Source organism: Muscardinus avellanarius (assembly GCF_963383645.1).
Source record: "Muscardinus avellanarius genome assembly, chromosome: 17".
Taxonomy (NCBI): domain Eukaryota; kingdom Metazoa; phylum Chordata; class Mammalia; order Rodentia; family Gliridae; genus Muscardinus; species Muscardinus avellanarius.
The window spans coordinates 37,075,559-37,092,298 of record NC_137803.1 but is presented as its reverse complement, the minus strand read 5'-3'; positions in this window follow the sequence as shown (position 1 = coordinate 37,092,298).

Below are 16,740 nucleotides of genomic sequence, written 5' to 3'. Positions count from 1 at the left end.
TAAATTTATCTTTTCTCATTTGTAGATTAGAGATTGAGAGTGAAATAAATATGGTATATGGAATCAGAAGACCCGAGTTTGTGTCTGTCTATGTTGCTCTGTTTTGCTTTATTAGCTTCAACAACCAAATTTCAGTATCTACATCTATGAAAATAATTGATGAATCACTTTGTGGCATAGTTACTGTCCATACAATTATTAGAATAAAATGAAGTAAAATACAATAAGATAAATAAAAAGTTTCCATCACATCAGATACTCAGAAAAACACAAAATGTTTTCATATACCCTTTATCATGTTTTGAAAGTTTATGACAGTCACCCAGAATGCTTCCTGCATCTGTTGGAGTGTTTACTCTCAGTTCTTCATCACTATGGAGTTTATCTTTTACTCAGCTAGTCCTATCGCCTGAAGGATCCCCACCCACCTGTTCTTACTTTACGAAGAAGAAAGGCTTCCCAGGAAACCTGCCAGAACTCTCCTTTTGTTCCTCCTTCTATCAAACTCAACAGTAAAAAGTTAAATTCACTAAATCATCACTTCTAATTTAGTATGCATCTGTTTGAAGACTGTATTAGTTCCTCATTTTCATTTTTTATTTGTTTATTTTTTGAGTGTGTGGTGCTGGGGATTGAGCCCAGGGGCATTCTACTTCTGATCTTAACCCTCAGCCTTATTTATATATTTATTTATTTTATTTTGAAACTGGGTCTCAGTACCTTGCAGAGGGCCTCATTAGTAGCTGAGGCTGGCAGAGAACCTGGATCCACCTGTTTCAGCCTCCCAAGTCCAGGCATTACAAGCAAATACCACCATGCCCAGCTCTATTGATTTTTTTTTTTTTTTTTGGTACTGAGGATGGAAGCCAGGGACATTCTACCTTCAGGTTATATCTCCACCACTGAGTTGCAAAGGGCCTCAGTAAATAGCTGAGGTTATCCATGAACTGAGATCCTCCTGTCTCAGCCTCCCAAATGCTGGGATTACAAGTGTATATCACCATTTCCGGCTTTTATTTACTTATTTTTTATTGATGTATTGTAGTCATACGTCCTACTGGAGTACAAGACTGTAGAGACATACATGCACACATTACTCATTTAGCCTTTTCTCAATCCCCATTCCATTTTCTCCCCCTTTCCTCCTTCTGGCTTAGTGATTGACTTTGATATGTTTTTGAGTATACATTAGGTACATTATGGAACTACCCAAGATGCCCATCAGAAGATGAATGGATTACAAAACTACAGAATATGTACACAATGGAATTTTACTTAGCCATAAAGAAGAACAAAATTACGCCATTTGAAGAAAAATGGATGGAACTGGAGAACATTATGCTAAGTGAGATTAGTCAGTCGCAAAAAGTAAAAAATTGGATGTTCTCCCTAATATGTAGAAGCCAGAAAGAAAATAAGGATCATTGGAAGAATGCTATCCAAATAAGAAGAAACAATAGATGAACAAATGAGAGAAATTCCCTAATGTAGTTCCTCACTTACTACCAAAAAGAAACACACGAAGACCTCACCCTTCCTAAAAAAAAAAATGTCTGAAACTGTACTCACATAGCATTTTGTTCTACTTCAAATTTGCATTTGTACAGCTCCTATGAAGCTATCACATTTTCATCTCTATGATGGATATTTGTTCCCATATATTTTGTTATGGGCTGGGAGATCAGAGATTGCATTTTCTCCAATATTTCCCACAGCATCTATTATAGTGCCCTGCAAATAGAAGTCTGTTTCAGGCTGTGACTATGGCTCAGGAACAGAGACTGCTTGGCATACACTGGGCCTAGTATTCAATCCCCAGTAACACAAAAGTTAAATAAATACATTCACAGGCATATCAAAGTCATTCACTAAGCCAAATATGAGGAGGGCAGAGAGAGGGAATGGGGTGGGAATTGGGTAAGGGTTAATTGAGTGACATGTGCATGTTTGCTTCTACCATCTTGTACTCCATTAAGATGTATAACTACAATGCACCGATAAAGAAATTTATAGGTAAATAAATAAATAAAAATCACTTTTTGTTGATGGCAATTTTAATGATAATTGTATGCCAGACTGGAGCTAACAGTTTTGTACACCTATTTCTGGTGCATAACTAATCCTGCAGTATTGATAGAGTAGAAATTGTACAGAGAGTAAACAGATTATTTTTTCTCACTTCCAGCCATAGGCACATATGTTTTCTACATGTATTTCAGAGAGAGAGAGAGAGAGAGAGAGAGAGAGAGAGAGAGAGAGAGAGATGAGTTTAAAGACAGACACATGCACGTGCACACAAGACCAAGGAAGGATAGAAGAGAAAAGTGAGATTGCACTTTAACAAAGGTTCCTGCTGTGCTGGCCTTATCATCTGAAAGATGACGGCATGCCATTTCCACTAATAAAGGTTTTGCTTTTTTAAATTTAATGTCATGATCACCAGCTTATATTCTTTAAGATTTTCTTATTCTCATAGAAATGAAGGAAAAAGATATGCAATGATATCAAACCCACAAACACTGATGCCTACAATCTTCAACCTTAGAATCAGTGAAATGGTTTCAATATGCAACCGGAAAAGGTCAAATTGGCCAAAAATATAATTGGACCCAACATTGCATTGTAATTAAGGCTACAGAAGGTTCAAACATGCCACCTCTCTGTCTCTCAAATGCAGAGGGGAATATGAGTTTCACAGACTACAGGAAAATGCACTGATTAATTACACGGTGATGTGATATTATTCCTGCCAGGATAGTCCCTCTGAAATGTCAGAAGGATTAGAAGTGCCACGTCTTCCTCCCAGACTCTAATCTTAAAGGGGCCTAGGATGAAAACACAGCAATTACGTTCATAGACTGTGTCAGTTTTACAATAGAAAAAAGAGCGTTCCCAACAGCAAATAATTATAGCACAGCTTAATGATTGATTTAACATAGAAAACCCATCTAATTCCTTTTGTCATTACAATCTACAGTACTAACAATCTAACAATGCTGCCTTCGTGAATAGACATTACATTAGCATTAAGAATAATGCTAATACAACACGCAGTTTAACTTGTTATATTTTGAGTCGGCAATGCTCCCCCATACAGTTATTAGTGAAGAACACCTTCTGAGTGAGACCAACCAGCTGAGAATTTGCTTTTTAGCATCTGTGCAAATGCAAAAGAGCATTGTAACCCAAAGTAGTCTCCTGCATATTTCATACAGCAGGAGAGAATGTGTTTTCTGTTTTCATAGGACATAATTCCAGCAACAGGAAAAAAAAATAAGCTCCAGCAAATCGATTCATGATGATTCAAAACGGATCCCTATGTGGATGACATGCAAATGTTAAGTCTTACAAAAGATTACCTATGGAAGTATAGCTAGTCTACAAATCAATAAGCAAATTATAGTCTAAAGTGAAACAAAACAATATGAGGGCTCTGTGGCCTTCTTGGGCTAAGTGAAATGGTGACAATAAGATCATTCCAGAATACATAAAATAAAATTAGGAAAAGTCAAAAGAAATGTGAAAACTTAGCTTTCTCTGTAGTATTCTACAGGTAATTACAGGAGTGATTAAGAAGTTTCTGAACCCTAGTACTATCACCATCTCAGGGAATAGCACCAGACACAGTCCAGCTGCAGAGAGAACTGATCACATGAGTGCTGTGACTCATTCATTCATTTCATATGTTTTAAGTATTAACTGGAGGCCTACCTGCACAAGAAAGTGTGAACAGACAAAGACAACTGTGGTGGAAGCAAATAGATTCAGTAGACACTAATATATGTTATTAGGTTGTGTCTGCTGGCGCCACCTGTGATATCGGTTAAGATTTGAGTTCTAGATTCCATCTTTGTCTGGTGCCTGATCGGAGGCAGTTAAAAGAAATGCTCAGTTTATAATTCAGAAGCTCAGGTACCCAAACTATCTACGCTGAATCTAGTTTCATCCAATTATTAGACAAATCTCATTTAGTAAATGGACTATTCTCTTTGTACCTCCATTAATTCATGTGTAAAAAGGGGCAACTGAGCTCCTTCCCTCAGTAGGCTTTTTTGTGAAAGCTAAGCAGATGAATTAATAGAAATGCATTAGACCAACACATAGTGATCTCTATTAGCTATCACTCCTAACACCTTTATTTGGAGTTAGTAGATAAAAATTTGTGTTAGTAGATAATAATTTTTTTTAATTCTGATTCTCTTTGATAATTATTTTCAGACATTGAGTGGATCAGTCATATGTGTTTTCCTTTGAGAAGAAAATGGATACTTATATCAATGTATGTATTGTATTCATTCAGCTCATCTTTTATTGAAAACATATCATTCAGAATTCTGCTTTTCATTTTGTTCTTTCATGAAAATAGTTGGCCATGGTCTGTTGCTGAAAGCCTGATATTCTCCAGATGTTTCAAGATTTTGGATATGTTAAGCAGAGAACATAAATAAGAATCTACCAAGTCATGATCACTGAAAAAGCATGAATCATTTTATAACTAAATCTTTAATTTTTGTTTTCAAGTTATAAATTTAACCTTAGTGTTATTGACAAAATATTACTATAATATCTTTGAATATGCAACTATACTGTGATAGTGCCTCCTATTCCTTATGTATCAAAGGAAAGTTATTGGCTTGGAACGTTTTAGCTTGGGGAAAGACAAATGATAGAATCAACAAATCAAATCTTTCTGAGTTTGACAACTATTTTTGTTTTCTTTGACTATGGAAATCCTTTCTGGTGTACCCATCCTCACATACCTACATTTCTCTTTCCTTCTATTTCATTATTTTGTACATAGACCTTTATTTCAAGTCCACACTTTCTCCCCCCAAAGAAAATTCTACTTCCTACAAAAAGAAGAAACTTGTCTCTGAGTATCTTCTGGTATCTTATATAAATTTGGTCTCCAATATTTGCCAAATGTTATTGGAGAAATATTGAAGATTTTAAAATCAGGATATGCATTCCTGAGATTCCTACAGAAGAAAGAACTTTATATGTTACAATTTCAGTTCAATCTTCATATAAGAAAAAAAAAATATATATATATATATATATTTTTTTCTTTTTTCTGGTGGTACTGGGGTTCCTGGAAACTCTTCTATTTCCGGGCTACACTTCCAGACCCATTTTATATTTTTATTTGGAAATAGGGTCTCTTAAGCCAGCGCGCGGCCTGGAACCTGATTGATTCTCCTGTCTCCGCCTCCCAAGCGCAGGGATTACAAGAGTGCACCACCACACCTGGCAGAAAAATATTTAATTTTAATTTATTAAAGACATAAACATGGCATTTTCTCAAAATATATATTCAGTTAAAATGTTTAACCTAGTAGCATGTGTGTGTGTGTGTGTGTGTGTGTGTGTGTGTGTGTGCATGTTACTAGAGATTGAATTCAGGGGCATTTACCCCTGAGCATTATTTTAATTTTCATATTAAAACAAGGCCTCACTAAGTTTCAGAGGGCCTCACTAAGTTTCTAAGACTGGCTGCAAAACTGCAATTCTTTTGTTTCAGTCTCCCAAGTGCTGGGATTACGAGCTTGGCTCTAGTATCACGTATTTTATGTTGACTCTTCTAATAAGAAAATAAAGATAAGCAAAAAACTTCATCATATAAAAAAGGCATTTTGCATCGTTTCTTGATATTTGTAAATTATGTCTTTCTATTTTTCTTGAGAGACTTGAAAGTATGGATTCCCAGTTCATACTATCATTCTTTTTACAAAATGTTACATAATTTCACATGGATATCTCAACAAATCTATACTTCAATCTAGTAATATAATTTAAGCAGAGTTAGTAATTGTCATTATATAAACTCTTCCTTCAAGCCCCAAATTTCAACATTTGAGTTGGATATTTTTGGAAAGTATCATAAAGTTTTATTTTTTGTTTATTTTTGGCTTGGTAACTTTCTTCCCCAGTACTCATATATATGAGTCAAGCCAAGAAGACATACTAAACAAATAATGAATTGTGACTATGGGATTAAGGTGGAGGTTTTCAGAATGCAATGATGTACTTTTACCTACTTCTAAGCTAGAATAAAGCTGCACCTAAAACAAATATATCTTCTGACTTTCTAGAGTATAACAATTACTTATAGAGAGAATGGAAAATATATTATTGAAGATTTATGATTGGATCTTTGAAAAAATTTTTTTTTATTTTAGTGGTACTGGGGTTCCTGGAAACCCTTCTACCTCCGGGCTACACCTCCAGACCTATGTAATATTTTTATTTGGAAACAGGGTCTCTTAAGCAAGCGAGGCTGTCTTCTAACCTGCGCGATCCTCCTGTCTCCACCTCCCAAGTGCGGGGATTAAAGCGACACTACGTCCGGCTCCGGTTCTTTTAATTTTTTAAAAAACAAAAACAGAGGCCGGGCGTGGTGGCGCACGCTTGTAATCCCCGCGCTTGGGAGGCAGAGACAGGAGGATCGCGCAGGTTCGAAGCCAGCCATGCTCACTGGCTTAGGAGACCCTGTTTCCAAATAAAAATGTAAAAATAGTTCTAGGAGTGTAGCCCGGAGGTAGAAGGGCTTCCAGGAACCCCAGTACCAAAAACTGTTGTAAAAATAAATAAATAAAAGTAAAAATAAAAAATCCCACAAAAAATTGTGCTTTTTTTGTGTTTTGGCTTTTCAGAATGTACCCTTGATTTTTCTTTGTTTGAACCATTCTCTCCTTTTACTTAACAAACATATATCTAAATATCCAAGGATCATCTTACAACCAGTAAAATATTTGAGTAGCCCCATTGAGCCTGCAATCATTTAAGACAGGCACTATCACTAGATAAAAGTTAAGCAGTTAATCCCTTTAAAAATTATTTTTTTCAGGGGATTTTTAAAAATTTTTAATTTTTTATTATAGTTTCACATCATAATGTGGATCATATTGACAATAGCATACATTCACACAGTCCTTGGTGCCCTCTCCCCCACTTTTCCCCTTCCCCCTGTCCCAACAATGAGTGTCCAGGTTGACAATACTGCATGCACACTTATACACATATTTGAATGTAGCTCCTCTATTAATCAACCTTAGCCTTGCTTGTTTTGACATGATTTCCTACTTAGATTTTATTTCCTCTCCACGTAGAGACTTAGGCTGAAAGTTTAGCCATGGATGCATGGTCCAAACCAATGATGAGTAATCTCTTCTCCCTCTTTATGGTTTCACTTTTGCTTTCCCTGACTCCCAAAAGAGCATATAAATGCTACTCAACTTCCTGAGAGTTTTTAAAAATATATTTGCAAGAACAGATAATGGACTGGTAACTTTTTGGTATAATAAAAGTATTACTATATATGTATCATTAACACTAGTCCTGATCAGCACTATCATTATTTCACTTCAAATCAATGAGATAAAGGCAGAGTGAGCAAGTGAGAAAGAAACAGGTTCTGAAAAGGTAAGCCGTGGGTTTTAACAGGAGGACCAAATCTAAAGAGATCGTCAATGTGTCTGTGATCTTTCATAAATACAAGTCGTGCCTTTTTCTCTATAACAAATTCTCTCATCAGGCAATTCTCCAAGTGCATCTCACTCCTTTCCCACACAGGTATTCAGTTTCCATGATTCTGTTCCTCTATAATGTCTTCTCCATCCACTTTCCATTTAATTAAGTAATACCATATTCCAATGCCAGTTTAAGCCCCTTCCACCCACCTTCATTCCTAAATGTTGATACCACATCACTCTTTGTGCTGTAACCAAATATTTAACAGATTGGAGCATGAAATTTCAACCCATGTTTCTTAAATATGTGAAGAAAGACATGGTTCACAAGGCTGCTAATATCTTGCAACAACATATTCTCCATACCACTCATTTTAATGATTTAACCCATAAATGTGGTCATTTTATTTGGTCCAGTCCTCTATTTCTAAGTATTTTGAAGATAAAGTGAGAGAGAACTATTGCTTTCATCCGCATATAGATAGCATATCTAGTATTTAATAGTTTGAATTCATCAAAATATAAAAATTTGATTTTTAAAAAATTTTATTTATTCATTTTTATTAATTTTTATTGGTGCATTGCGGTCATACATCTTAATGTAGTACAAGATGGTAGAGGATTACACACACACAATTCATTTTGCCCTTCTCCAATTTCCACCACATTCCCTCCCCCTCTCTCCTTATCTCATTTGGCTTAGTGATTGATTGATATGTACATCATGAACATTACAGAATTTTTTTCTCCCCCCCTTCCATCATCCTCAGTTAAGTCACCTCCTTATTTTCTCATTTATTGTTTCTTTTTCTTCATCTAGAGTTTCTATTTATGATCTTTTCTCTGCCTAGCTTCTGAATAGTAATGAGAGCATCCAAATTTTTACTTTTTGTGACTGACTAATCTCATTTTGCATAATGTTCTTCAATTCTATTTATTTTTCTTCAGGTGACATATTTTTGTGCTTCTCTATGGTTGAGAAAAATTCCAATGTGTACATATCCCATAGTTTTGTAATCCATTCATCTTTTGATGGACATTTTGGCTGGACAATTGAACTAAGTAGACATTTCACAAAAGAAGAAATTCAAATGGCCAATAAATGTATGAAAAATATTCAACATCATTAGCTATCAGAGAGATGAAAATCAAAACTACCTTGAGATTTCACCTAACTCCAACTAGAATGGAAATCATTCAAAACACAGCAACAAATGCTGGTGAGGATGTGGAAAAGTAGAAACTCTAATACATTGTTGCTGGGATTACAAATTAGTTCACTACTTTGGAAAACTGTATGGAGGATCCTCAGAAGAATAGAAATGAATCTACCATATGATCCAACAATACCACTTCTGGGTATCTACCCCAAAGAATGAAAACCAAACTACCAAACTAATTCATGCATATCTATATACTTAGCGGCACAACTCACAATTGCCAAACTGAAACCAGCCAAGATATAGTCATACATTTTAATGTGATATAAGATAGTTCATGTGAAACACTCACCGGATTTGTATTGAATCACTGCCTAAAAAATGTTCAAGGGTGAAATTTCATATATCATTAGGTATTTTTTAACCCCAGCTTAAATTTGAAATTTGTGTTAATTAAAGATTAAATACTGCCAGGCGTGGTGGCCCACCATTGTAATCTGAGACAGGAGGATCATGGTTTGCAGACAGCCTCAGCTACTTATTGAGACCTTTTGCAACTCACTGAGACCCTGTTTCAAAATAACGAATTAAAAAATTAGGGCTGGGGATGTCATTCACAGGTAGAATGCCCCTGGGTTCCATCCCCAGTACTGCAAAAAAAATTAAATATTTCCAGATATATTGAGAAATATTTATGTGCATGTATGTCCCTGGATCTATCCATTGAGTCAGTTAGGATTAAACTATTTGAGCTTTAGTTTCTTCTATGGATAACTAGAAAGTACTTAATAATTAGAATGTATTTAATATTTCATCTGGCAAAATGAGGATCTGGGCCCTACCTGGATTATACAGTTCTGTCTTTACTCTTTAAAGCACATGTGTTTTCTATGTTGGTCCAGCTATATTATAACACAAATGATGACACTTTTTTGTAAGTCAGTAGGAAAAGAATTCAGGGTTCTATGGGGTTATTGCTATGGGGCTTCCTCTAATGCATCTGGGTTCTTTTGTTAATGCCAATCCCTTAACTGGGAGTAGCTAAATTTCTTTTCTAATGTAACTGTTCTTTTTTATTTTTAAAAATTTTTTGGTGCATTGTAGTCATGCATCTTAATGGAGTTCAAGATGATAAAAGCATAAATAAACACATCACTTATTTATCTCTTCCCCAATTTTCACCCCATTTCCTCTCTCCTCCCTCGTTTTCATGTTTGGCTTACTGATTGACTGTGATATGTTTATGAATGTACATCATGTACATTAGGGAATTTTCCTCTTCCTACTTCCCATCACTCTGTTAGGTCGCCTTATTTGCTCATGGATGGTTTCTCCTTTTTCATCTAGAGTTCTAACCAATGGAAATAGATGAAATATACCCAGTACTTTAATCAAAGTCCAGGCTAAGAACTTTTTTCTCTTATTTTTAATATCTCAGTGAGTTTTAAATAAAGAAAATGCTGCATTAGTAAAAGTAGTTAACATGAAAGTTGGAACTGAGAAAGGTGCTCTGAAACCATCCGGTCTATTCATCTCCACAGCAGATCTATTTCAAAAGTGCTTATCTCTGCTGCTATTATTACAATCGCAGAACATGACAGCAAGCTGCAGATCAGAGATAAAACCCAGGGCTTCAGAGGCAGCTGGAAATAACATGGTTTAGAGTGTCATGGTCTCTAGCCACCTTCCTCTTGCTTCTGACAGCCAGCTCTACAAAGATTGTGAACAGAGAAAATGACATTTGCTTTTTGTTTCTCTTATGATTCTTTTTGTATTCTTAATGTTCTCTTTAAGCACTGGTTTCCTTTTCCCTAGTGACCTAAGACTCTCTTATCTCCTCCCCATCAGGATCCATAATCAAATGTATAGGTTCTCTAATATCAGCATTATAAGTATCAGAAGTGGTACTTTGAATACTATATGCTTTATTATTTGTTCTGGGAATTTTTTATTTGCCCTTCTTTGATACTCTCTAACACTCAGTTTTCTTCTCTTTCCAGGACTCCTTTGCCTACCTACCAGTTGGTTTCTATTTGGTTTGACTCTGCAAGACACATGGATCAGATTATAGGCTAGGAAAAGTGAGATAATGTGGCATTAATTCCCCTGTTCCCTTCCTTCAAGCTGTTAGTAGTTACTGCTATGGTGTAAAAATTTCCCTAAATTTTCTTCTTGAAACTTAATCACCATTATGGTGTATAAACAATCAAGGCCTTTGAAAAAGTCACTAAGTTATAATGGCTTCAATTTCATGAATGGATCCTTGCCTTTAAGAAGGGCTGCAGGAAACTGGCACCAGCTCTTTAGTGCTCTTCCCCTTTTAGCCACGTGAAGACATACTATCCATTTCCTTCTGTCCTTCCTTCTCTTCTACTGTGTAAGGACATCTTTCACTAGAACAACTGTCACTAGAACCAAATGCTGGTGATCTGGACTTGTCAGCCCCTAAAACAGAGAAATAAATTCCAATTACTTCGGAATCATCTAGTATGTGCTATTTAGTTATAGCAACATTAGTTGACAATGATAGTTTTATATATATTGGTACTAAGGATTAAATAAAGAGTTATTCTACCACTGATCTACACACCCAGCCTTGTTTGTTTGTTTGTTTGTTTATTGGCATAGCCTGGCTAAGTTTTGTAGGCTGGTCTCTAACTTGAGATCCTCCTGCCTCAGCCTCCCAGTAGCTGGATTTATAGATGTGCATCATTGCACCCAACAACAAGGATATTCCTTACTCAGGTAACAACTCCTTTTTTTTCTTTTTTTAGCAATCAGCCTGTTTGTATTTTTTTCTATATCTGCCTCTGTACCTGAGTCTTCTCAAGTTATGATAAGGGATCTTCTTTTTCAAATCCTTCAGGCATAAGGTTGTTGTGGTATCCCACTACTATTACTTTTGTGGTTGTAAAAGCTTTTATTTTAATCCTTAATCCATTTTCTTCTTTGTTAATAGTCTCTGTTTTACATCACCTTCAACTACCTATTAAAATATTCCATATCCTTGTTGCCAAACTGCTATCATGTCCCTCTCTCCCTCCCTCCCTCCCTTTCTCCCTTCCTTCTTTCCTTCCTTCCTTCCTCTCTCTCTTTCTTTCTTTCTTTCTTTCTTTCTTTCTTTCTTTCTTTCTTTCTCTTCTTTCTTTCTTTCTTTCTTTCTTTCTTTCTTTCTTTCTTTCTTTCTTTTATTACTTTCTTTCTTCTCTCTTTCTCTCTTTGGATTGAACTCAAGGGCATTCTATAAACCTCCCATCTATGTTTCCAGCCCTTTTTATGTTTTGTTTTGTAACAGGATCTTGCTGAGTTACTAAGAGTCTTAAATGCTGCTGCGACTATCACTGAACCTGAAATCCTCCTATTTCAGCCTCCCAAGTACTGGGATTATAGGCATGTACCACTATGTCCAGCTACATAAGCCAGTTTTCAATTTTTTGCATCTCTGACTTGAATGGGAAGTAGAGTCCTGTTTTTACAGTTCTTTACCAAAATTTTGTATCCCCACTTTATGCATTTCTCTATCCCAAAGTCACCTCTCTGAGTAAACCTACAGGAATATCTTATACAATAGCATTCCTCAACAGTTCTTAACTGCTCACTCTGCTACGAAATCTTTATCTGTTTCTTCTAATAGAGTGTGTAGCACATGAAGGCAAGTCCAGTGTCTGTTTATTGATTATGGGAATTCATCCTCAATGTCTACAAGAGCGTCCAGAATGCAGCAGGCACTTAATTAGAACGTCATTTGTTTACTCCCTGGTTAATTGCCTTTGGTAAGGGCTGGCGATCCACAGGAGAACTGAGCAGGGCTCTTTCTAAGTCTGCATGTCTGCCCTTGGCTCAGTAGACCCTGGCTGTGTTGAGTAAAGGCCCAGGGTCTAAAACCACAAGCTCCATGTGTGTGACTCAAACATGCCTAAAGCCAGACCTTGTACTGCCATATCCTACAAATACTAAAATATTAGACTTCACAGTCTTGGAAGGCAATCTAGTTTTTATTAGTTTACTCTGAAATTGATCCTCTTCAAGCTGAATAACTGACTATAGAGAGAAACTTAAAAAAAAAAAGCAAAATTTTTATCAACTGCATTTTGGACATTCAAGTGGAAAGTGAAGGTATTTCAAATTGTCACATTAGTGATAATTGGCCCATTCTTCTCTCCCCAAACGTGCTTACTTTTTCATTGATTGCGTGTTCAGCTCTGGCCACACTCTGCACTCTCCTCTGCAGCCCAACTCCTCCACCGATTTTTTTCTCCTGTCCCCACCTGCCCACCACCAGCTGTCCGATTCTTTCTCTGCCCATCATGAACTGTGTGAGGCTAATAATTTGTCTCCTACTTCTCATTTCTTTTCTTTTTGTTTCTTTTATTTTCTAGGCAGTCAGAGAAAGGACAGTAAAGTCTGTAATCTGAGAACAACATCCTCAAGGTAAGGCAGGGACACGTCTGGATAATAGCCCTGTGAGTGACCAGCGGCAGTGTCTGTGTATTTATAAGAGCCCCGTGTATTTTTAACCAGCAGGCATCAAGGTCTATAACCACATTTTTATCGGGGCTGTACTCAGCCTCGTGCCGGCCACACTAAAAAGCTCATAAATAACTTGGATCAGAGGAAATTGGAAAATGATGACTACACAAATACAAGGAGAATTTTTATGTTTTCCAAAACCCAAACGGCATTGACAATTCAGTTTCTCCTTGCCCATCAGTCACTAGTCCCCAGAGAGCTAGTCAAACTTTGTGATGGGGTAAGAGAAGTCATATTTGGGAAAGGGCAATTTTCATAGCCCAGGCTCAAGTTGTGAAATTTGCTTTTGCCTCTCCTATATTTCATTTTTAATACTCTTTCATGCTAGCCCTGCACTAATTTTCCCTCTGGTATTCTTCAGGCAGGTAATCAGGTGAATTCCCAGGATGATACAAATGAATAATTGATGTCCCAAATTAGCACACAAGGGTTAATTGTTTAAAAGTGAGTGTAGTAGAACAAATGCAGCTTCAATTCATATTTCAGTTAGGTAAAAGGAGTGAAATGTGTACTTTTAACGAAAAACGTTTCCCAAAAGACAGAGCACTTGACGTCATAAATTTTGGGAGCTATTACTAACTACGAAGCTTGAATTACTATTGGTGGAAAATTACCAAAATTTTCATATAAGAAATCATGAACAGTACCAATTGATTTGGTGATAATTAAAGAAATGTACAATATAATCATTGAAATAAAAAACAAGCCATTTGCAAACAAATCAATACACTTAGGATCCAACTAGACTAGATCATTTTCTACTCTTACCACTTCATCTCCCACATTAACTGTCATTTGCAAATAATTTTTTTAGTAAATAGATATGACCACATGTCTCATCACTTGGGTGAAAATATTTTGAAACTAGCTATAAGGGCAACTTTTAGAATATTTTGTTCTTATAGGCTCATAGGAAATCCATGTATATTAAAAAAGTTAAACTATCAGCTTCATTTTTCCTGATGCTATTTGCATTTTGCTATCATTAAAAATTTTTATAATACAAAATTATTTTAAGTTATTGTTTTTCTTCTTCCTTTTAGTTTGTGGTCTCCTTTTCTACATCAAAAATGGTTTTAATACATCCAGATATTGTTTTACATTAAAATTCTCAATTTTCTAAAATTTTAAGTGTATTTTTGAGGCTTCTGTTTTCTGCAGTGTAGTTTTTACCTTTTTGGTTGCCCTGACTGAGACAACCATGTGCTAAGAATAAAGGAATGAATGCATGAATGAAAACATTACAGACATCAATACAGTCAGATGGATAAAAAACACAACATAAATCATGAAACACTGTGGCTATTTTTAAGAGATTTAATGCAAATCTTGTGAGTTGCCTTTATTAAGAACAGTATATTTCCTCTGTTGCAAAAGAAAATCAAAAAGGCTTAACCTCAATCAGAATGATTTTTTTTTAAATTTTGAAACAAAATGAGTTCAGTGATGTGTGACTAAGTCTGAGTGATATTTTCAGGATTAAAAATATTCATTAATAATGGGAAAAGAACTTGCTTGCATAAGAATGAAGTAGTGCCCCTTCCTGAGATGGGAGACTGCCTTCTGCAATGCCTCGGTGTATTTGATTTGTTTATACTTTGATGCCGCTCAAAGCTGGGACAAGGCTATATCTTTCAAGCCCCCATATTTCCAAATTGTGTCGAAACTAACCATTTTAGTTTAGAGATGGGATTATTAATGAAATAACTTCAGATACAGAGTCCAGTAGTAAACTTAAACATGGGCAGATGGACTATAATTTTAAGGCCACAGAGGTACATGCATTCACACACACACAACACACACACACACACACACACACACACACACACACACACAGACACACACAAACACACTCCTCAATCTTCAGCCCCACAGGCTTTTTAAGGTGTTCAGAATTCCACTATTAAAACCCAATGCTCTTGAATTAAAAAATTGATATCCTTTTTAATTCCCTTGGGAGGTGTTATATATTAAACTATAATCATTTAATAAAAATAATGATGGTTGCTAACATTTATTGAGGGCTTAAGATTTGCAAGAAACTCTTCTAGGCATTAGTGTTATCTTCTTTAATCCTTGCAATAACCCAGTGAGGTAGGTATTATTATCATTCTATTTTACAGATAAAAGAAAAGGGATTTCTTCCTTTGTGATTAAGTGACTGTCCAGTGTTGCAGCTCACACATGATGGAGGAAGGACAATGACCTGACATTTTACTCATTTAAATATCTTCGTTGAAGCCGGGCGTGGTGGTGTACATTGTAATCCCGGCATTCGGGAGGCTGGGATCGGAGGATCACAGTTCGCATACAGCCTCAGTTTCTTAGTGAGGTCCTCTGCAACTCAGTGAAACCCAGTTTCAGAATAAAGAATAAAAATAGGACAGGGGGTGTAGCTAGGAGGTTGAATGCCCCTGGGTTCCATCCCCAGACCCGCAAATAAATAAATAAATAAATAAATAAATAAATAAATATCTTCCTTGACATAACCAGTATGTTGAATATGTGGGGAAAAGAGAGTGGGTGCTCTTATTTTGCCTTTGGCAATGAACACCATTCAACAGAAGAATCAGAGGCTAAAGAGAGGGCAAAAGTCTGAGCCAATGGAACCAAGGGAACCATGTGTGGAGGACTCCATGCATTGAAGTACATTTAGACTTCCCAGTCTTACTCTAACACAACTTTTCTGGGTCCGTTAGGATTTCCAGTAGAGGCAGTATATTTCTAGCAGTCTTTGCACACATTATTCTCTAGCCCCTAAAATACTCAGGAATCCCTCTATACCTCTTTGCCCTGCATCAGGGAGACAGTGGGTTCTCGTCTGTGGAAACCTATGAATTTCTTCCCTCCACTTTCTTTTTGTTAATTTGGTGCAGGAAATTTCACCCAACAGCATTAGCTATCTAGGCAGTAGTGTTCTAGTGTCGCTGTGGAGATGACTTATAGCTTAGTTAAAAAGTTTATATTTATTATCTACCAAACTATAAGTGGTATGAGACCTCAAGATCAACTAAGAGTTTAAAATACAGCCAAGTAAATATAGCTATTTACTGTCAGAAATTTTATAAAAATAGATCAATAAAACAAAATGCACACACACACACACACACACACACACACACACACACACTTTTGGGGAAAAATAGTTATGGTAGGCAATTTTCACAGCCTTTGCTTCTTGCTTTTCTCTCCCTTGATTCCTTTATGAAAAAAGAAACTCACAAGGCTTATTATCTATATTGTGGTGGGGAGAATGGGGTGTGTATGCTACAGGGCTTTGGCTGCCATCTCTTGCCAATTTCTGCTAGACTTATCCTGTTTTGCAAGATTCTTACATATGCCCCAGTTCCAAGCCAGCGTTCTTCAAGAATACACAGGTAATAGTCAAACAAAGCCAGGATTTGACCTCAAGATTCAAACACTAAATGGCATTTCTTTCGGGGGGGGGGCGAAAGGCAGGGAATCCTTAGATTTTACGGTGGGGTTTATCAAATTAAAAAAAAAAAAAAAAGGTTTAGGCAAGATCGGGCTACCATCTCAAAAAATTCCCTGATGGGGCAACATAAATACTCACTAAC